This window comes from Solenopsis invicta, chromosome 3 (assembly GCF_016802725.1).
Source record: "Solenopsis invicta isolate M01_SB chromosome 3, UNIL_Sinv_3.0, whole genome shotgun sequence".
Lineage (NCBI taxonomy): Eukaryota > Metazoa > Arthropoda > Insecta > Hymenoptera > Formicidae > Solenopsis > Solenopsis invicta.
The window spans coordinates 8772389-8795086 of record NC_052666.1 but is presented as its reverse complement, the minus strand read 5'-3'; the positions used below and the strand labels follow the sequence as shown (position 1 = coordinate 8795086).

The 22698-nt window shown below is 42.0% G+C and overlaps 1 long non-coding RNA gene across 1 annotated transcript; it reads right to left on the bottom strand.

The window, feature by feature from the left end:
• Positions 1-21443: 21443 nt before the first annotated feature.
• On the bottom strand, positions 21444-22147 carry LOC120357266. Its single transcript, XR_005574424.1, has 2 exons — positions 22057-22147; positions 21444-21933 (listed from the first exon to the last, which is right to left on the bottom strand). It is a non-coding gene; the product is annotated as an uncharacterized LOC120357266 (long non-coding RNA).
• Positions 22148-22698: the final 551 nt, after the last annotated feature.

Below are 22698 nucleotides of genomic sequence, written 5' to 3'. Positions count from 1 at the left end.
CACTAACCTATGAACAGCCCAGATTCCGAAAGAAATACAAATTCTTTTACAATTAGGAGACAACTTTTCCTTGCCGTTAGCCGACAGAAGAAAAGCAATTTTTGAATACATAAAAAATGTTGAGAATAACTTGTACAAGTTGAGACCAGATCAATATTTGAACGTTGAAATCTTTCGATACCAATTATCAACAATATTCTTTCGTTGCCACAGCAAAAGAGTAAAGTCACTGACAGACTGAACTTCTTGATAAAATCTACTACAAAAGCAAAATTTATACTAAATAATCCAGGAATAATTTTCACAAAGGCGGACAAAGGCAACATCACGGTAGCTTTAGACAATAATACTTATAAACAAGAAATATCTCGGATGCTTGAAAATCAGGACACTTACGTGCATATTAAGAAAGACCCGACCAATTTTCGGATAAAGAATGCGCGGGACTTGCAGACGAAGTGGAAGAAACGTTATATCACGGAGGCCAAATATAAGAAAGTGTACTGTAGCGAGGGCAACCTCTCGAGGACGTATGGTTTTCCTAAGGTCCACAAACCGGGAGTTTCTTTCAAGTTAATTATTTCATCAATTGATAACCCCCTTTACGAGCTGGCCATCTTTTTGCATAAATTTATTTCAAAAAACATTCTAGAAGCTCGAAGTAAAGTAGACAATAGCTTACAACTGGCTCAAAAACTAAAGGGTGAATGCTTAGATCCAAACTGCATTTTCGTTTTTTTAGATGTTGTTTCCTTGTTTACCAACATCCCAACAGAGTTAGCATTGGAAAACATCTCTAATAGGTGGAAGCACCTTATGAATGCTTGCAGCATTCCGAAGGGAGAATTTTTGCAGGCTGTCAGGCTTATTATGGATTTCACATATTTTAGCTTTGATAACAGGTTCTACAATCAAAAATTTGGCATCCCCATAGGTTCTCCACTTTTATCTATAATCGCTGACCTCGTCATACAGGATTTAGAGGCTAAGGCTCTTGAAAAAATCGGAATTCATTTGCCATTTTACTTCAGATATGTGGATGATATAGTTCGCAGTTCCAAATAATTTAGTTGATCTCACATTAACGACATTTAACTCGTTCTACCCAAGAATGCAGTTTACATTGGAGAGAGGGGGCGATAGGATAGATTTTTTAGACATCACTATCATTAAAGACAACAATATGTTGATGTTCGATTGGTTTCACAAGCCCACTTATTCGGGCCAATACTTAAATTTTCTTCCGACTCACCTTTTATCACATAAATGAAGGACTGTTATGGGAATGGTTGACAGGACATTTTTATTATCTGACGCAAAATTTCATCAAAATAATATTGAGCTTACTGTTAAAACCTTGTTAATTAATGACTACCCTGCTGAATTTATTTTTGAAACAATCAATAACCGTCTAAAATCCCTTATTCATAAAAGCACATTAAGACAGACAGTCAATGATATCAGCATTAACACTACAAGTGAAAGAACGCGGTGTTTTTTGTTGCCATATATCCCTACAATTTCAGATAAATTTAAGACTTCTACAAATAGTTTAAATGTAAAATTAGTATTTTTTAGCCTCAATAAATTGAGCGGGGTTATCAAAGTACAGGAAGATGTTCTCCCAATCAATTAAAAAAAAAATGTCGTGTATAAAATTGCATGTAAAAACTGCGAGGTGTCATATGTGGGCCAAACTAGTAGGAAATTAAAAACAAGAATTAATGAGCATCGCAACCACATTAATTAGAACACGCACAGTCACTCTGTCGTTACAGAACACAGACTTATTTGTAATCACAAATTTGATTGGGAGAACATCAAAATCTTCGATAATGAGTGCTACTTGGGCAGTCGGTTGATTTCCAAAATGCTACATATCCATTTACAAGATAAAAGTCTCAACTTACAAACGGACATCGAATATTTGCATCATGCGTATCTCTCGTTATTGAGTAAATTATAATCGATTTAATCCGTCAAAATGATACAAAGTTAACTAATTTTTTTTGTAATATTCGACTTACCGTCAATTCATTCTCTACATTTTTGGTATTCATACTCTATATTTTTGGTATTTACATTTGAATTTGCCGTTGATTATTTTCAACCGCCTGACCTTCTGCGTAACGTTCAAGTAAGACGGAATGTTCCGGACACTTAGTACGCATTTGGATCCGAAACCGTGAGTACGTGTTGGTGTGAAACGAGTAACGTTTGAGTGCTTACTTCGTCAAGAGAAATTAATTTCTACAGACAAAACTTATCTCAAGCTTCATTAGTCGTCATCAGCTTGAAATGGGATTCATGAGTATATACAGTCGCAAGTAAAATAAATTTTTGACATCTAAAATAATCATTTAACAATTATATAGTGAAGTGTTACTTCTTACGATACGAGAAAATATAGTCTCAATTAAAATAATTTTTCGAGATTCAAAATAATTACACGACAGTTATACAGTTAAGTTTCATCTCTTGCGATATTTTCATTGTTAAAAATGCCACCACAAATTTGTCAAACCGTTGGCGACTTGAATGTTTCCCGTTTTCGATGACTGATGAGGGCTTCTATTTTTATTGCCTGTACTATTTTTTGTTACGCTAAAAATGACTCCAAAGCGAGTCAAAACGTTTGTTTTGTAATTTTGAATTTAATAATTGATTCAATATTTATACTTATGATTGCGCTCTTTGACCTGTGCTGACTCTCATTAGCCTATTTTTCACTCATTAATTGTACTTAAATTTTGAGAGTCCGGAACTAATCAATTGCATTTTTATTAGATTACGCAATTTTAAGACATTTATTTTAAGTAAATACCACTTATGTTAAAATAAGAGATTTTGTAGAATACAAATACTATCACTTGGGTTTTGTAGAAAAAATATATTCTCTTTATAATAGGCGCACTTTAAAGATTTCATACATCTTTTTGAAGAAACGCATATTTTTATTATTATATTATCTTTCATTGTTTAAATTACCTCTAGCGTTGTGATTGCGTTTCCCTCCCCTTCCCCGCTACTCTTAAGAACTACGCCCCTCTGCCATTTGCGGAGCAAGCCGTGGGCAGCGATATCCGTCTTGTCGTATCACGCATTTACCGTTTTTCGTGAAGTGGTGCAAGAGATCGAGCCTGGTGTCCAATTACTAATTAAGCTTGCAGAACTTTTGTTTACCGCCCCCCTTTCCCTTTTTATTGGGCGTACTCTCTTGTGCCTGGCGAGTGCAAAAAAGTACGTCGCAAATTTTGGCGCCCAATGTGAGGCCACGCCAATTGAAATTCACAGAGGGGGATGGAACGCAATTCGCAAATTATTTCCTACGTAATGTGAAACATTCTGTATTAACCAACAAAACAAAACAAAAGTTAAGGCTCTTATAAGTAAATTAAATTAGAGAAAAGTGAGCTCAAGAGCTACGCAGGATGTCGGGTGCAAATAAATAACAAAAAACTCCAATGTCAGGCAAACGTTTCGACCTTTAATGACGGTCTTCCTCAGTGATAATACAAGTCTATAAAACAACGAGATAGCCTCGGTGGCCCGAACGAAAGGAATTGAAGGAGGAGGGGGGGTGATAAACCTAAGAAGGGGGAATACGCTCAAGGATAGGAAGATATGCATCCAAAAGAAGTTGTAGTAAGGCGTTGTAGTAAGATATACACCGCGGTTTGCACAATCTCTATCTATTCGGTAACGTGTTTTCATTCGTTATTTCTGTTCTTTATTTGTTTATTGTGATAAATTCATATCTTAATTAGTGCGATTATTGTTTTATAGAGTTGTATTATCACTGAGGAAGACCGTCATTAAAGGTCGAAACGTTTGCCTGACATTGGAGTTTTTTGTTATTTATATGCACCCGACATCCCGCGTGGCTCTTGAGCTCACTTTTCTCTAATTTAATTCTGTATTAAATCACTTTCTTATCCCGCAGCCGTGATTGTACCGAGTGTGTGTTTTTGTGTTCGGTGTGTGTGTGACATCCGTCACTTGTTAGTACCAAAAATTTTCTTTTTATAATAATTACCGCTGCCTTAAAGGATTTGATCGGGGGAAGACTGGAATTTGTGTGCCACCGTATAGCTAGCTACCACATTCCGCGTTAGACAAAGACGCAAATAGGGTACCGCGCGTTAACAAGGATGCAAATAGGATACCGCGCGTTAGATAAGGATGCGAATAGGGTACCGCGCGTTAGACAGGGACGCGGATAGAGCTCGGCACACGCTTCGAGACTACCGCTGCTTGCGCGTTTGCGGCGTTTGGGATCTTTTTGAAATTGCCACGCGAATCTGTCGCGCGGAATTAGACAAAGTATTTAAAAACACCTCTGCAAGCGATTCGTCATTGTATTCGAGCCTGTCCTGTACCGTCCCTCTTTATGGTGAATAGAGTGGAAAGGCCGGAGTAATTTAAAATTTATTGTTGACTCCAAACGAGAAATATATAACCGTGTTTGCGCATATTCCCCATACCGTCCTTCTGTCATTGAGCTTGAACGCTCAAACAATTATTTGACTTCTCGCATACCGCGTTTTGAAAATATTTGAACCTTGAGTAGTAGCCTTGGCTGTTTAGTTCCCTATTGTTCGCCGCGTATTTACGAGTTTCTCCAATCCACCGTTGCCCCTAGTATTTAGAATACCTTTGCAGCGACTGTCATACTTGAATTTCGAAATCTTTACGTGCTATCATAAGAGAGAAACATTGAATTTCACCGCGTTATATTACTTATATTACCGACCCAGAAAAAATCAATCAAAAATTTTTTTCCTCTTTCTTCTCTCTCTTCTCTTCGGCTTACTATTAATAGAAATAAGTAGACTTTGCCGTTATTGATGAATTTTAGTTCCTTTGGTAATTTAACATTACTCGTTGTAACATTAGAGCAGATTGCAATAGATTCCCGTCTTTATTTTTTTCCTTGGACGTTTTTCAAAAACCCACAAAATTTTTTTCTCGACATTACGAATTACCGTCCCGCGTAGAACCGTCAGATCCAAATGAGAGAGGGGAGTGACCCCCTTCGGTGGATTGAGGATTTGACGGCGGATCAAGCCAGACAGCACTGGAGGATAGAGGGCTAAGTCTACAAGGGATAGTATCGGTTTCGAGGGAGCGTCTTAGGCGTTACGAGACAGCGCTGTTGCGCGAATCCACCCGTATTGATACCGCATCGGGGAGAGCCGCAATGCTATTAACACCTTCACGCGATGTGGAGGGGGACCGTCCCGAGATGCATTTTTTGGATCCCTCACACCCGGGTTGGGAGGGGGAGAAGATAAACAGCTAAGCAAAGGAAAATCGCAGTGCCAGATCCCGCCAGTCAACGGGGACGATACCTCGCACCACAGAACCCCGTTCCTCACGCAGTTCCACGTTGGACGCATATAATTTGATGCGCAAGTGAAATCTCCACTTTTCCGGGAAGCGAGGTAGCGACGCGGAAGCGTTCCTATTGAGAATAAAAGAGGCTTGCGCGATAGTTCCGATTAGCGATGCTGACTTATTTAAATGCCTCCCATTATTTTTATCGGACGTAGCATTATACTGGGTGCGTCTCGAAAGCAGAAACTGGGATGATTTCGAGATAGCGTGGCGATCGCGTTTCGGAGACCTGGATTACCAATACGCGCTTTGCGACGGAATATTCCGGGGAACGCAGGGGGAGCACAAATCGGCTGCCGATTATTTAACGTGTTTGCGTGCTTTGCTAAGTAGGCTATCACCCTCCTGGCAGATGGTGGAACAATTAAACTTTGCGCATCGAAATATGTTGCCGCGCATACAGCTCGCGATACGGCGTCACAATTTTATCAATTTTGCCACGCTAGAGTATTTAGTCACGCGATTAGAACGTACCCTAGCAGCCGAGAAAACTTACTGACCTTTATTACTCAACTATGCTCAAACAATCTATTTTTCCGGATTTAGTATACCATCCCCCCCCCCCAAGGAGAAAGCAAAAACTATTACCGTCGCGTCCGCGGAGACAAATAGAAGAGGCAAAAAGAAAAGGCAGACAAAATCAACCGCGACTAATGAGAATGGGTCCGCGAAGGTTACCAGGGCATTGCAAAATAATGCCGTTTCAATGAGCGGAGTTAATTTAGCCATTAACTTAAAGTGTTGGAATTGCAAGAAAACGGGACATCGCGCGCCGGAGTGTTCCGAGACGCGTCGAAGATATTGCTATAGATGCGAAAGCGTGACGTTACTGTAAATACGTGCTCGACGTGTGACGCAGGAAACGCAAATCGGAGCAAATAGAAAGGGTTCCTACGACTCCGACGTCAGGGAACGAGACCCAAGACCCTCCAAAAAATACCGCCAAAATCGTAAAATCGTACGTTACATTTGAACCCGACGAATTACCGCTCCTTAAATATTTGAAGATCAAAATAAAAGAACACGCTCTCGTTGCCCTTGTAAATTTCGGATCGAATAGGACATTGTTAGGACACGAGGCCATACAAATAATAAGAAGTTTAAATATGAAAACAACCAAAAAAGAGGCACGCGTATTAGAACGGCCAACGGACAAATAGCTACTATAAACGAAGAACTTAGCTTATCGATCAAGCTTAAAGAATGTTGCCATAATATTACCGTTGCGCTATTACCGACCCTGGCGGTTCCATGCATTTTTGGCATGGATTTTCTAATAAAATTCGGAATAATTTTGAACTTTGCAACCGATGAATGGTGTTTTGCCGAAACGCCGCGTCAGCGATATCCATTTAATACCGACGAGGATACGAGCAAACTTTCATGCTGCGGATTGACCGAATTGACATCCAGACGGGAAAGAGAATTAAAACAATTTTTGCAAACTTTACCGGAATCTCCAGAAATACTCGATACTACGAATTTAACTGAGCACCGCATTGACGTGGGCGAAAATGCACCGGTGAGACAGCGCTGCTATCTCGTGTCGCCAAAAGTACAGGAAGCCATCAGGGCAGAAGTAGATAAAATGTTAGAGGCAGGAATAATCGAGCCATCTCACAGCGAATGATCAAACCCGATAGTAATGGTAAAAAAGCCTAATACCGTTTTTGCTTAGATTTCCGCAAAGTAAACAGCCTCTCAAAGAAAGACGCCTACCCACTACCGAATATGACCGGAATAATAGACAAATTGCGAGCGGCCCATTATATTTCGACAACCGATTTGAGTCAGGCCTACCTCCAAGTGCCACTGGCAAACGAAAGTCGCAAAATTACCGCCTTTATTGTTCCCGGAAAAAGATTATGTCATTTTAAACGAATGCCATACGGACTTACCGGAGCACCGGAAACATTTCAAAGACTATTAGACCGTCTTATTGGCCCAGAAATGGAGCCATTTGCATTCGCCTATTTGGATGATATCGTTATCGCTACCCCCCCTTTTGAGGAACACATGTTCTGGTTAAAGAAAGTATTAGGAACAATTATCGCTGCAGCTCTTACCATAAATCCTGAGAAGTGCGAGTTTTGTCGCTCCCAAGTGCTTTATTTAGGATTTATTTTACAAAAAGGAAGTTTAACGGTGGATCCCGAAAAGACGCGGCCCATATTAGAGTATCCCGCTCAGCAAAATTTGGAACAATTGCGTCGCTTCTTGGGGATGTCGTCATGGTATCGCAGATTTATCCCGCAGTTCGCGACAAAGAGCAAATCACTAACGGGCTTGTTAAAAAAAGGCAAGCGCTGGAAGTGGGGGGATGATCAAGCCCGCGCGTTTAATACGTTACGCGAACACCTTGTCGACGTGCCAACCCTGATCTGTCCGAATTTTAAACAACCGTTCGTATTACAAACTGATGCGAGCTCGGTTGAATTGGGAGCAGTATTAACGCAGACAATTGCGGACAAAGAAAGAGTAATAACGTTCGCGAGCCGCGCTCTGTCGGATACAGAGAAAAGATATTCCGTTACCAAACAAGAATGTTTAGCCGTCGTTTGGGCAATTCAGAAATTTCGACCGTATTTAGAGGGCTATCGTTTTACCGTCATTATCGACCACAGCAGCTTACGATGGCTGCACAATTTAAAGAACCCCACGGGTAGATTGGCGAGATGGGCCTTAGAATTATTAGAATACGACTACGAAGTCGTTCGAAAAGGCGCGTTACATCACATTCCGGATGCGCTCTCGCGGATGTACAAAAATGCCGAAAATGCCGAGGATTTAGAAAATATCAAAACTACCAAAATCACGTGCGTGAACGCCGCGATAGATACGGCCAAATGGGAGAATGCGGGGGACGAAAGGTATTGTAAAAGATTATAGGAAGTCGCAAAAAAACCCGGAAAAGTACACGCAATGGAAGATCGTAGATAATAAACTTTACTTCCTGCGACCAAAACCTGTGATCTCGAAAATTGTCGAAGATCTCGATAGATGGAAGTTAGTCTTACCAAAAGAATACCGTAACAAAGCGCTCAAGGAATCCCACGCTATGCCGCAGGCAGGGCATCTCGGCATCGAGAAGACGTACCAGCGAGTCGCGGTCCGATATTTCTGGCCAAATTTATTCCGCGACGTAACCAGCTACGTACAAACGTGCAACATATGTCAACGCGTCAAAGTTGAACAGACTAATCTGGCCGGCTTGATGGGCCGTAGAATCGCGGACGGACCGTGGACCGTAATAGCCGCAGACATCGTTGGGCCATTGCCGCGAAGTAAAGCCGGTTTCCAGTACGTGTTAGTGATTTAAGATTTATTTACGAAATGGGTAGAATGCAAAGCGTTTCGCAACGGGGCCAAAAATCCGTGAAGCATTAGAAGATCTCGTAATTTTGCGTTGGGGTAGCCCACAATTTATTTTAACGGACAACGGCACCGAATTTGTCAATCGAACGCTCGAAATCTTTTGCAAGGAAAATAACATTACGCACACTACCGTCCCACTGTATCACTCCCAAGCAAATCCCGTAGAACGAATTAATAGAATTCTAAAAACGATGATTTTCGCGTTTATCGAGAAGGACCACCGCGAGTTGGACAAACATTTACCGGAATTCAGATACGCGTATAATACCGCCTTTCATTCATCAATAGGAACCTCCCTAGCCTTTTTAATTCTTGGACGGGAGTTGACTCCGAGACAGTCGCTCAGCCGGCAGAACCGAAAAATTACCGGGGTAGAGACTGTAAGTACGGCGAGGTGGGGAGAGAGAATGCAAAAATTGCAGTCTGTAAGAGATTGGGTTATTGAAAATTTGAATGGCGCGTATGACGGGCTGGAAATTCGTCACCACCTTCGGTGCCCTTACGGGAGGCGGGCGGGTGCTGGAATTGCAGTTGCAACCTACTCCGAGTGTGACCTTTCCCGCTTACAGGGATTCTGTTACGGTTGCGGGGAGAGGAGCGTCACGGTGCGCACCTGCCGGAGCTGCGGTCCGGCATACCGTCAGATGGAACCCGCCAACGCCCCTCGGGAACCAAGAGATCGTCAACGTCTGGCGCAGGCCGCGCGGAGTCCGCCGCGACGGGATTGCGACCCGGAGGACGACAGAGAGGTGGGATATTGGCGGCACCAACCGCGAAAGACCGAGTGAAGCCGTTATCGAGCCCAACATTGATCCCGAAAAGTTTCTTTTAGGAACAATCCTACCGTTTTTTTTCTTTTTCCTTTTATTTATATTTTTTTTCTTTTTGTTTGTTTTTTTCTTCTTTCATTGTGCGAATGACGAGGCGGAGACCGCCTAGTTCTACGTACCATATTAGACTTCTTTGTATAATAGCGACCTAATATACATATGTATGTAAAACCTGCTGTTTCTCTCCTTCATGTTCCCCCCCGCCCCGCGACGGATTGACGTGCGAGAGTGCAGAGAACCGGAGGGATCGGACGCGATGGGGTCGCGCGTGGGTACTGTTTGAGACGCGAAACGGGAGAATCGCGCGTAGTACTGTCGGACCGAAGCCTCCTCGAGCAGGTTTGGACACCTTGTACCGTCTTCAGAAGCCAGGGAAGAAGAGCCTCGGCAGAATTGTCGGAATGGTGGTCGGAGTTGTTGGCGTTGACTCCTTCACGGCCTCTCTGGGGCGGGGGATTTGTGACGTAACGCTCCGCAGCGCCGTTCCGGAGAACGATAAAGCCGTGGAGGGTACCCTGGATTGCGCCCCTCTCTCCCCCTGAGAGGGAGAAGGGAGCGCAAATGTCCCGTCTAATTTCCGCGCCTTACCGCTCTCTAATTTTAATTGCCCGCATAATGTTTTTTTTGTAATGTAACGTATACTTTATTGAGAGCGCTAGGGCGTATCAGAATCAGCAAAACCCGAGCGGACGGCGATATTAATTGTGTGTGCGTGATGAAGATCCAAGCGGTGACGTCGACGGGGAAGCCGAAGGAAGTCACACCATCGCCGACCCCGCGCCTGAAAGCTAAGTCGCGGTTCCGCCTATTTAGTACTACCGCTTATCTTCCCGAACGCCGCATGTATTAACGCCATCCTTTATTGTAACGATCTTGCTGGTGGAGCCTCCAGATAGAACCAGCGGACTGCAGGCCGCTGAGCCATCATCCCGTGAGAACGCCGTGGGCCTGGCCAGCCCGACGACCGCAGAAGGGAACAGAATTCAAACTTGGAGCGTCGACGCTGAGAAAGATTTCGTCGCATTTCGAGCATTCCGTCCGCCCCGCCGACCGCTGAGTAGACGAGCGGCACCCACCGTATAACGTGACAACGGCGCGGAGCAACAAGAGAAAGCGAGAGGACAAAATCGCGAGTACCGGAGCAAGGACGAAAGACGCACTACCGATCGCCTAAGAAGGAATACCGCTGAGAGCGAGAAGGATGCGCGTAGGAACGCGGATCAATCACCGGTGAAAATCGGCGAAGAAAGACGACGTGATGTCACGTGGAAATTTGGCGGAGCCCGACGAGCCGGAAAGAGCGGATCGGTTTATCACTATCGTGTGTACCATTGCGACGAGAGGCTCAGCCCAGGAGCCGAGGACTACCGCCTGCTGATTTTTTGTTGTAAGCCGCCGCTCCGGTAATTGTAAGTTTAAATCTTTGAGTGAGGGTCGATCTCCGTGCATTTCCTTCAATCATACCGCATATCGCACTTATGAGAGCGGAGCATCTCGCGAGTAATTAATTGTGCTGAAGTGACGACACTTCTAGAGAGATCGACCGCAGCTCAAGTATCGTTAAGTCCCTCGCGGGGTGCGGACACCGACAGTCGCGCGTACCGTCTAGTTTTATGTTAAAGTTGCGTATCGTTTCGTAATAGTAATTGTGAATTATCGTACCGTATCGTGCCGTACCGGGGTGATTTCGGAGCAGGATTGTACTTTTGCTGAACCCGTCGTAAAGATTTTCGCAATAGAAGGATTGCTCGGTGCGTGGAATTCACGCGATCCGATCTCGGCGAGACGTAATACCAGTCGGTCTCCTCGAGATTTGCAACGCCGTGAAATTGCCGCGAGAAACACCGGCGATCGGAATTCCGCGAGATAATTATCGAAATTATTAGTTGCGAGTGAGTCCTACCGTCAGGGGCGTAACGCCCGTACGGATTTTGTGTGCGAGAGAAGTATTGTCCATGCCGTGCGAGTTTACGTGATGATCACTGTCGTGTCGCGTGTCTTTATGTTGTAATAATTATCGTTCCGCGTATTTTGTAATTCGTTCCGTCCTGACGTGTTCTTCGATTTAGTATTCTCTTGATTCTTTTTGGGGACATTTCCGAGTAACGAGAGTACGCCTCCGTTAGCTTCAAATACCGATAGCGTTAATCCGTCTCTTCCGTCAGTTTACAATTTTCTAAATTATTTTAGGATTATTTACTACAGCTTGTAATCGCGTAACTTTTGTAAACTTCCTGTACTCGTTAAACCGCGTATCCGATTACTCTAAAATATATTACCTTTCATTATTTAAATTACTTCTAGTGTTGTGATTGCGTTTCCCTCCCCTTCCCCGCTACTCTTAAAGAACTACGTCCCTCTGCCATTTGCGGAGCAAGCCGTGGGCAGCGATATCCGTCTTGTCATGTCACGCATTTACCATTCTTCGTGAAGTGGTGCGAGAGATCGCGCCTGGCGCCCAATTACTAATTAAGCTTGAGGACTTTTTGTTTACCGCCCCCCTTTCCCTCTTTATCGGGCGTACTCTCTTGCGCCTGGCGAGTGCAGGAAAAGTACGTTGCAATATACAGGGTGATTCAGAATAACCCGTTGTCTTTTAAGGGACGTATTCCTGGTCGAATTCTAAAACAATTTTTCCTTTGCCAAAAATTTGTCAGACGCTTAGATTTTGAAATATCAGTCGATTAAGTTAGCGTATCACGGATCGAATACAGATGGTACGCAGGGGCGGCGCACTCATCGTTACGCGCGGGTATGTCGTAAGGTGCCTGCTGCACTCAGCTGATACAACACACAAGTCTTTCTCCCCTCTCTCTCTCTCTCTCTCTCTCTCTCTCTCTCTCTCTCTCACTCTGTGTCACATCACAATGCTAGCTTTAATTTAAAAATGTAATTAATTTTTTTCTTAATTTTAATGATTTTAATAAGAGAAGTGCCAGGAAATTCTTTGTACAGTCGAAGAATAGAATAAAGAATTGCACGAAATCTACAAAAGTATTTACATCTTGAGTTTTTAGAAACAGTAGTACTTTTTTTGTCACAGAGAGAGAAGGGGGGGAGGGAGAGAGAGTGAAAGCGAGCGCGCGCGTACTTGCATGAACAAGTTTGGACATGCATTTACTTACGTATTATTCTGTACAGCGATCAATTAGTTTTCTCCACGATGAGACAGACCAAAGTTTCCTTGATCCTCTCGTAAATTACCACTTTAGTATCATAATACACAATTCATTCACTTGATCGCTAAAACTTGAGTAACTAATTAACGATTACTTCGAGTAACGATCACTGCAAATAATTATTAGTCATTTGGCGTGCGAAAATATGTAGCTTAATAAAACTTGTGTTTATGCGCGACGAACAGACAACACGTGTTTACTCGACAACAGGAAAGAACCGACGGATTTTATGGGTTACGTTATGATCGAATATGAATGCGTGATTGGTCGAACAGAAGTTAGAACGCGGCAATTTAAAAGTAAAGTAGTGATTAATATTGTTTTTAATAATAAAATTTATTAAAAAATATCTTTCTATTTATTTTATTAAAATTATTTTTTTATGTCAAGAGATTCTACACTGAGAAAAAAAGTTATTGAATTTTAATAAATATTTGTTTGAATACTTGCAATGACATAATTTATTAAATGTAATTAAATATTTCTTTAATACAAGAATCACTAATGTAATTTAACTATCATTTTTTTACTGAATAAATATTTACTTACATTTAATAAATTGTGTCATTGCAAGTATTCAAACAAATATTTATTAAAATTCGATAACTTTTTTCTCAGTGTAGAATCTCTTGATATAAAAAAATAATTTTAATAAAATAAATAGAAAAATATTTTTCAATAAATTTTATTATTAAAAACGATATTAATCACTACTTTACTTTTAAATTGCCGCGTTCTAACTTCTGTTCGACCAATCACGCATTCATATTCGATCGTAACGTAACCCATAAAAGTCGGCTCTTTTCTGTTGTCGAGTAAACACGTGTTGTCTGTTCGTCGCGCGTAAACACGAATTTTATTGAGCTACATATTTTCGCACGCCAAATGAGTAATAACACAGGCCCACAAAAAAAAAAGTTGTCTGCGCCATGGACTAGACCATGATATTCCCATGTGTTTTGCCTGCTGAAACCGAATATGACCTCAGTTTTGCCCCTACACGTCAGGATTTTTTTTCTACAGCCAAAAACATCTTAAAAAATCCATTAAATCGTAGATCCCACAACTTAACATCAAACTCCGTAACTCACTCAACTCCAAACAGCCAAACTAAGAATCCCATAACCTTTTCATACTAATCCCGTAACTCTGGAACCCTATACCTGCAAGCCCCATAACCTCATGACTCTATAACACCATAATCCTGGGACAGAACAAGGGATATACGAACAAAATGATAAGTTCCACTCATTCGAATCAGAAGTCCCAAATCATGTCCACGGAGTGCCATCGAATTTATATATATATGTGGCTATCCCATAGTTACATTGTGCCCGAATGTCTAAGAATCCAAACGATAAGTTTCTTCTTCTGATAACGGAATCTCTGATTCTGTTATTGAAATTGAAAATCCTGCTGCCTCAGAGGATGCTGGAGATGGTGACAACTGCCTTAATCAAGGATGTGTAGAATGATCCATTTTCCGATCCTCTGAGATAACGAAGCCAGCGAAGGCGCGTTGCCTTGCAGGGGGGCGTTAGGGTGTGAGGATGAAGCCGTAGTTTGTCCGACAACGAGTTGACTTTGTCCTCGTTAAAGTCGGAAAGCCCTCATACTTAGACCTACGGAGGTATGAGGGTTATCACCCGTAGGACGGCGGACTCACCTGCGATCGGAACAGGATCCCTAACGTGCGGGTTTTTCAATATATCCATGGCTCTTCAAAATAAAAATCCTAAACTTATTCAAAATACATCTAGATCCTCCGTGGTTCCTCATAGATGCGATAGTGATCCGAATTCTTTCTGTTATGTTGGTGGAGAACTTAAATTACAGAAAAATCTTAAAAAATTCACAGAAAAATTAAAATCAGTATATAAAGAATGTTTTGCCTCTGAAGTGCGTGATGGGAATCATTACTGGTTACCTCAATTAGTATGCAGTGCTTGCAAAACTATGATGGATCGATGGAAAAAAAATAAGAATAACAAAGGATTGAAATTCACTAAGCCTATAGTTTGGGGGGAACCAGAAAATAAAGAAGATTGTTACTTCTGTATGACAAAAAGAAAAGGATACAACAGTTTAAATTTGCATAAAATCACGAATGCAAATGTTTCTAGTGTTACAAAACCTATTATATCAACGGAAAATGTTGATGTAGAAGATCAGGAAGTTGATCTTTGTTCATCACTTGATGAAATGGAGATTGATGGAGGATCTGAGGAAGAATACAAGAGTAATGAAGGAACAAGTGAAAACGATAATGTCGGAAGTGAAGACGAATATGTTTCATCAAATAAGAAAAATATTAAACCTCAAACATTTAATCAAGAAGAATTGAGTGATCTGATCAGAGAATTAGGGTTGCCTAAAGATGGAGCCGAATTACTAGCTTCAAGGTTGAAAGAAAAGAATCTGTTGTCGAAAGGAACGAAAGTTTCAATTTATCGAACGAGAGATAAATCATTCAGAAAGTACTTTACTCAAGACGAAGATCTGGTATACTGTCATGATGTTACAGGACTGATGAATGATTTGAAAAAGAATGTATACAAAGCTGAAGAGTGGAGATTGTTTATAGATTCCTCCAAGCGAAGCCTGAAGGCCGTGTTGTTACATAATTCTAATAAATATGCGCCAATACCCATAGCACATTCAGTAACGCTCAAAGAAGAATACAAAAATATTGAGATAGTGTTACATAAAATAAAATACTCCGAACACAACTCGCAAATTTGTGGTGATCTCAAGATTCTTTCTATGATTTTGGGTCAACAGTCAGGTTTCACGAAGTTTCCATGCTTTTTATGCTTATGGGATAGCAGAGACCGCGAAAACCATTACGTCAAAATACATTGGCCTGCGAAGGAATCCATGGAACCCGGTTCAAAAAATGTCATCAGCAAGCCTTTAGTAGAGCCATCCAAGATTCTCCTTCCTTCTCTTCACATTAAACTTGGTTTAATGAAACAATTTGTCAAAGCTTTAAATAAGGATGGTTCGTGTTATGCATACTTGGCAAATAAATTTTCAGCAATAACTGATGCTAAATTGAAAGAGGGAATCTTCGATGGCCCACAAATCCGTACAATGTTGAGAGATGAAGCATTCGTTGCTACAATGAATGCCAAAGAAAAGGCTGCGTGGCTTAGCTTTAAGGAGGTGGTTGAAACTTTTTAGGTAATCACAAGAGTGAAAACTATGAAGAATTAGTTGCTGATATGCTTAGGAAATATCAGCAATTGGGTTGCCTGATGAATTACAAGCTACACTTCCTCCATTCACATCTTGATTACTTCCCAGAAAATCTTGGGGATTACAGCGAAGAGCAAGGAGAACGATTTCACCAAGATATCAAAGAAATGGAACGTCGTTACCAGGGTAGATGGGATATAAATATGATGGCTGACTTCTGTTGGATGTTGATAAGAGAAAGTGTTGTGAAAGGGAGGAAGCGTAAACGGAACACACTCCACAGATCATTTGAAGATAAGAGGGTACGAAAACACAAACGATCATAAGCTGTGATGTCTAAAAACTTTCCAAGATAAAATATTTGGTGCTTAAGGATTCCAGAGTTAGAAATTTATAAAATTATATTATGTATGTTATTGTATATCCTTCCTTCTGTCCGCATAACTCCCAGGGTCATGTGGTTTTTTGAGAGTCTGCTGTCTTGGCTCTCTCCTCCCACGGGTAATGTGGTTATTGGGAGTCTGCTAGATTTCCAGATTTATAGGGTTATGGAGTTGTGGGTTATGGGGTTATGGGGTTACGGGGTTTGCTGTTCAAGGATAACGGGGTTATAGAAATATAAAGTTTGCTGGTTCAAGGTTTAATGAATTTTCCAAGGTGTTTTTGGCTGTAGAACAAAATCCTGACGTGTAGGGGCAAAACTGAGGTCATATTCGGTTTCAGCAGGCAAAAATACATGGGAATATCATGGTCTACTCCATGGCGCAGACAACTTTTTTTTTTGTGGGCCTGTGTAATTATTTGCAGTGATCGTTACTCAAAGTGATCGTTAATTAGTTACTCAAGTTTTATCGATCAAATGAATGAATTGTGTATTATGATACTAAAATGATAATTTTCAAAAGGATCACAAACTTTGGTCTGTCTCATCGTGGAGACAATTAATTGATTGCTGTACAGAATAATACGTAAGTAAATGCATGTCCAAACTTGTCTATGCAAGCACGCGCGCGCGCGTTCGCTCTCTCTCTCTCTCTCTCCTCTCCCTCTTTCTCTCTGTAACAAAAAAAGTACTACTGTTTCTAAAAACTTGAGATGTAAATAGTTTTGTAGATTTCGTGCAGTTCTTTGTTCAATTCTTCGACTGTACAAAGAATTTCCTGGCACAGAGAGAGAGAGAGAGAGAGAGAGAGAGAGTAAGAGGGGAGAAAGACTTGTGTGTTGTATCAGCTGAGCGCAGCACCTCACGACACACCCGCGCGTAACGGTGAGTGCGCCGCCCCTGCATATCATCTATATTCGACCCGTGATACGCTAACTTAATCGACTGATATTTTAAAATCTAAGCGTCTGACAAATTTTTGGCAAAGGAAAAATCGTCTTAGAATTCGACCAGGAATACGTCCCTTGAAAGACTACGGGTTATTCTGAATCACGCTGTATATGTATATATACATGTTCTTCTAGAAACAAATACAACACAAAAAGTTTTATAATTGTAACGACCTGGCTTTTTCGCGCACGGGGCGGCGTGAGTTCGGCGGGCGAGGACACGGATGAGGTCGCCAAGAGAACTAGACTTGGATGGTTGGTATTTAAGCGAGACTTTATTTCGCGTATCTTCGGTGTTGTAGAAGATCGTAGCGTTCTGGACGCGGTGCGCGGACGGACAAATGACAATGACGCGCGGGCGGACGTAACAAAAGCTTAGAATTATGCGCGGACGGACAAACGGAGAATCAGAACACGCGGATGGAAAAACGGTACATATAACGCGACAGTCGGAACGGTCGGATTTAAACGCGGTATCTATAAACGGTGTTTATTTATAGGCGCGGGATTCCGAGCCGAGATTCTCGGAATTCGGAATCCCTATTGACGCGCTGGTGCCTTGCCGAAGGCCGTGGCCACGGCCGGAGACGTCGCGCGCGCGGTACAGCAATACTTATACCCGATCGCGACGCGCTGCGGTTAGTACCGCGATGTTCGGCGGCGGTGGTAATCGACTCACGCTGAGATCTCTTGGTGGAGGTGCGGAACTCCACACCCCGAGTCGTGAGTCAATACCGAGACAGGACGGCTGATCGAGAAAGTGCCGACTACCAGGATCTCCTGGTGGAGCCCAAGATAGACTTGAGCCCGTGAACCGGCAGTCTAGGAAGCGGATGGCTCGTGTCAAGATCGCTTGACTGAAGCTAAGTTCACTTAACTCCGCTGAGCGTTCAGGATATACTTCGTTCTCGGACGGAAGGCGGACGGAGAAGAAGCCTTGACTGTAGGAACGGCGGCGCTTATATAGTCGAGTCTTGAGGGCAGGGACGGTGCGAGAGTACGGAACGGTACGGTATTAGAGAGGGAATCCCTGCCGCTCGAGATCGGTCCAGCGGCCGCCACTTCGGCCGAGCGCGTGCGCGCGGAGATCTTTCGACGGGCGGATGCGTATACGCGCGCTACGCCGGTTTTACAATTCTTATTGGCGCTGTGCGTCGGTTTCTTGCTGTCCGGCGGTTGTTCGGCCGGACAGCCTGGAACGGTGGACCGTCCAAGGGGGGGTGCGGAAAGGCGGTTTGTTACATAATGATTTTTACTTTTGTACTCTACGATATAACCAAATAATTATATATATTAGTTATAAAGATGAGAAGCGATATAAGGAAACATTAATATTTCTTGAAGAAAGCATTGATTTTTTCGATTAATTACAAGTTGGAGAAGATCAATCGAAATGATGGAAATCATCAGAAATCAGCTGTGATTTCGACAACTACTTTTTTACAAATATCTAAGTATTTACTAGATAACTAAAATTTCAACTTTGTCATGGTTTCGAGATTTTTCCAAGACTGTCTGGAAAATATTTTTTGTGTAATGAGATCTAAAAGTCAAATTCCAAATTGTGTTCAATTTAAACACAATTTAAAATTAATCACTATCTCACAATATATGGCAAATGTAAGTCGATGAAATTATGAACAAGACAATCGAATGTTTTTATTAGATTTACTACAAATATTGCAGAAAAACAAAAAAATACAATAAAGTTATGTGATGTAAATAACAATGAAACGGTTGGATTGTTCACATATAATAAAGTAAATTTTAACAATATAGACTTATACTGTTTATATTATATAACAGGATATATATTGTACAATATCCAAAAATATTGAAAGTGTTGTGTTTAATGTATTCATGCGGCAGGGTGAAAACACCAACAACATTTTTGTATGCTAAATTAACACGATTGAAACGTATGAGCAAGAAAGAGTCAATATTTTTTGTTAATGAATCTACTTTTAATTTTTTTGTGACAGTGGAATATATTTTCAGACAGCATTTATTGATTTTTTCCCCAAAAGAAAATGTAAATCAAAAACAATTTCTTATTTCGGAATTTAAAAGAATACATACGATTTGATATCTTAAATTGTCATAATTTAAAAAATAATATTATTCTTTATTAATGTAATTTTCGACTAAACACTGTATCAAATAATAATTTTAAATAATTAAAGAAAGCTAAACATACATCTGTTAGAGCAAGGAAAACCATGGCAGTGCATACGTGTTAGAAACAGGTTAATTAGATTATAACATTGAAAAATATACGAGGTGTGTTCAAAAAGTATCGCGAATTTTGAATTTTCGCGGGTTACGTATATTCGAATTTCGATCTTTTTGTGGCGTTATGTTGGTACTCATGTCTCTCACTTATGCCGACAAGCTCGGCCATTTTGAATGTTCACTTAATTGTTGACAGCTGCTTTGCTTGCACGTGTTTTGGATCGTCTTCGATTTTTACCTATTCAAAAAAATGGATCAAAGAACCTGTATCAAATTTTGTGTGAAAAACGAAATTAAGTGCGCGGATGCATTCCGAATGTTGACTGTGGCATACAGAGAAGCTACCTTGGACCGAAGCAACGTTTATCGGTGGTACAAAATGTTCTCAGAAGGCCGAGAAGATGTGAACGACGAAGAGCGTGCCGGACGCCCGAGCACTTCAACACAGACGAAAAAATTAATGAAGTGGAGAAAATGGTATTGGCCAATCGTCGAATCACCGTTAGAGAAGTTGCTGAGGACCTAAACATATCGATTGGCTCGTGCCATTCGATTTTTATCAATGATTTGGGCATGAGACGGGTCGCCGCGAAATTCGTACCAAAATTGCTCAATTGCGACCAAAAACAGCATCGCATGAACATTGCTAATGAGATGTTGGACTCTGTCCGCGACGACCCAAATTTGCTCCAGAGGGTCATAACTGGTGACGAATCGTGGGTTTATGGTTATGACGTGGAAACCAAAGCTCAATCATCTCAATGGAAGCTGCCGCACGAACCAAGACCGAAAAAAGCGCGCCAAGTTCGGTCAAATGTGAAAGTTTTGCTGACAGTTTTCTTCGATTGCAGGGGCGTGGTGCATCATGAGTTCTTGTCACAGGGTAGAACGGTCAATAAGGAATATTACCTGCAAGTTATGCGCAATTTGCGCGAAGCAATCCGCCAGAAACGCCCGGATTTGTGAAAGAACAAAAATTGGCTTTTGCACCACGATAACGCCCCTGCTCACACATCGTTGCTTGTGCGCGACTTTTTGGCCAAAAACAACACACTAATGATGCCGCAGCCACCATATTCCCCAGATCTGGCCCCCTGTGACTTTTTCTTGTTCCCTAAACTGAAGAGGCCCATGAAAGGACGACGTTACGCTACGCTTGACGAGATAAAGACGGCATCGAAGGAGGAGCTGAACAAGATAAAAAAAAATGATTTTTTGAAGTGCTTCGAAGATTGGAAAAACCGTTGGCACAAGTGTATAATATCTCATGGGGATTACTTTGAAGGGGACAAAATAGATATTCATGAATAAATAAATAATTTTTGAAAAAACACAAAATTCGCGATACTTTTTGAACACACCTCGTATTATAATATATTTATAATATAATATAAATAGTATTAAGTACGCAATAACATAATGTATCTTTATGTGATAATAATGTATCTATATGTGATAGATGTTGTGATACATAGATTTATAGTTTTATTGCAGAAAGATTATTTATTTTGATGCTGTTAATATTATACATATTTATGTAACAAATGTTTTTTGTTCAATGTATGTTTATCTGCATGTATGGTAAATACAGCATAAAATTTCTATTATATTATATAAAATTACGATTCTTTCTTTTTTTTATACATTGTATGCATGTGAAAATTATATTTAATATTAATGTGGGGTTGCTTGTGGTATCAGAAGGTTCCACAAATAATTACACGTTATACGTTTACGTGTTCTTTATTAGAATAACTCTTTGTTACAAAGGTATGCTTTTCTTTGGTAGTGGCTTAGGCGGCGCCCGGAGGCGCCTAAAAAAAGTCGGTCAGTTGCCGAATAGATTTTTTATCAGTTTCTCCTTCCGTTTCTTTTTCTCCCGCTTTTCTGCGGGGAGAGATCGCCCTGGCGTGCGAGGACGCGGAGAACGCGGCGAAGGAGCGACTGGGACGACGACGACGCTTCGGAGCTTCTGCGGAGTGCTCGTTGCAGGCTCAGGGGACGTCTGGGTACCGCTGGACGTGGCCGAAGCGGTTGGCGACGTTTGGGTCCCCTGACTCCTTGTTACGGTACACCGGCGGCGAGGGTCGTAGTGTCGTGGTACCTCTATCTGCCTCAGCTCCCAAGGAAGGAACGCTATGCCAGAGTCGAGTATGGGAACTCCCTGGCACTCGTCTGGACAGACGCACCCCGGACAGTCCGGGTGCGGGTAAGGACCGGGACGGTCCCGTCGGAGACGTCGACGAGGCAGTTTGACGTGCCACGAAGCTCTTCGACCAAAAGATTGAGGGCCCTGGAGGGAGCGCACCTCGTGTTACACCAAGAGCGAGGGCCCGTGCAGGAGCGCACCTCGGGTGATACCAAGGGAGAGGGCCCGTGAAGGAGCGCACCTCTAGGTACACCAAGAGCGAGGGCCCGTGCAGGAGCGCACCTCGGTTGATACCAAGAGCGAGGGCCCGTGCAGGAGCGCACCTCGGGTGATACCAAGGGAGAGGGCCCGTGAAGGAGCGCACCTCTGTGTACACCAAGAGCGAGGGCCCGTAAAGGAGCGCACCTCAGGTGACGATTCTCGAGATCGAAGGGCCCAACAGGAGCTCAGCCTCGATCGGAGGATGCGTGTTTGACGGGTTGCGGTCGCGTATTATATGCGCTCGGTGGATGCATTTGACTCCCAAGAAAGCGGCCGCCTAGCGGCGGCGCCTGAACTAGCGCCGGCGCTCGCGCCCACGCTGGCGCCCGCGGCTTGCCTGCGCGCTCGCGCGCGCGCGTATGTTGGTGGCGGATTTTGGTTCGCCACAATTAATATTATATACTTACTTTTAAAAAATATTTTCAGATAATATCGTTCTTTGAACGTGTTGTATAAAGCATTTGATAGAAGATACAATTAAAGGCTCCGGTAGACCAACCACTACTATTTAAAAATGCGACTTTAATAACAAGAAAATATAATCCAGATAGTATACAGCATTCAAATTCAGGTTTATGTCACCAATACTGAGTTTATTTTGAAATGCAAAAAGAATTCTTTTCCTTTTTCTTTCTTTTTTTAAAAAAAGAATTTATTTTACATTTCAAAATAAATTTAGTATTGGTGTCATAAACCTGAATTCTTTTTTTAATCTTTTTAAATTCTCTGTGCTATCTAGGTAACA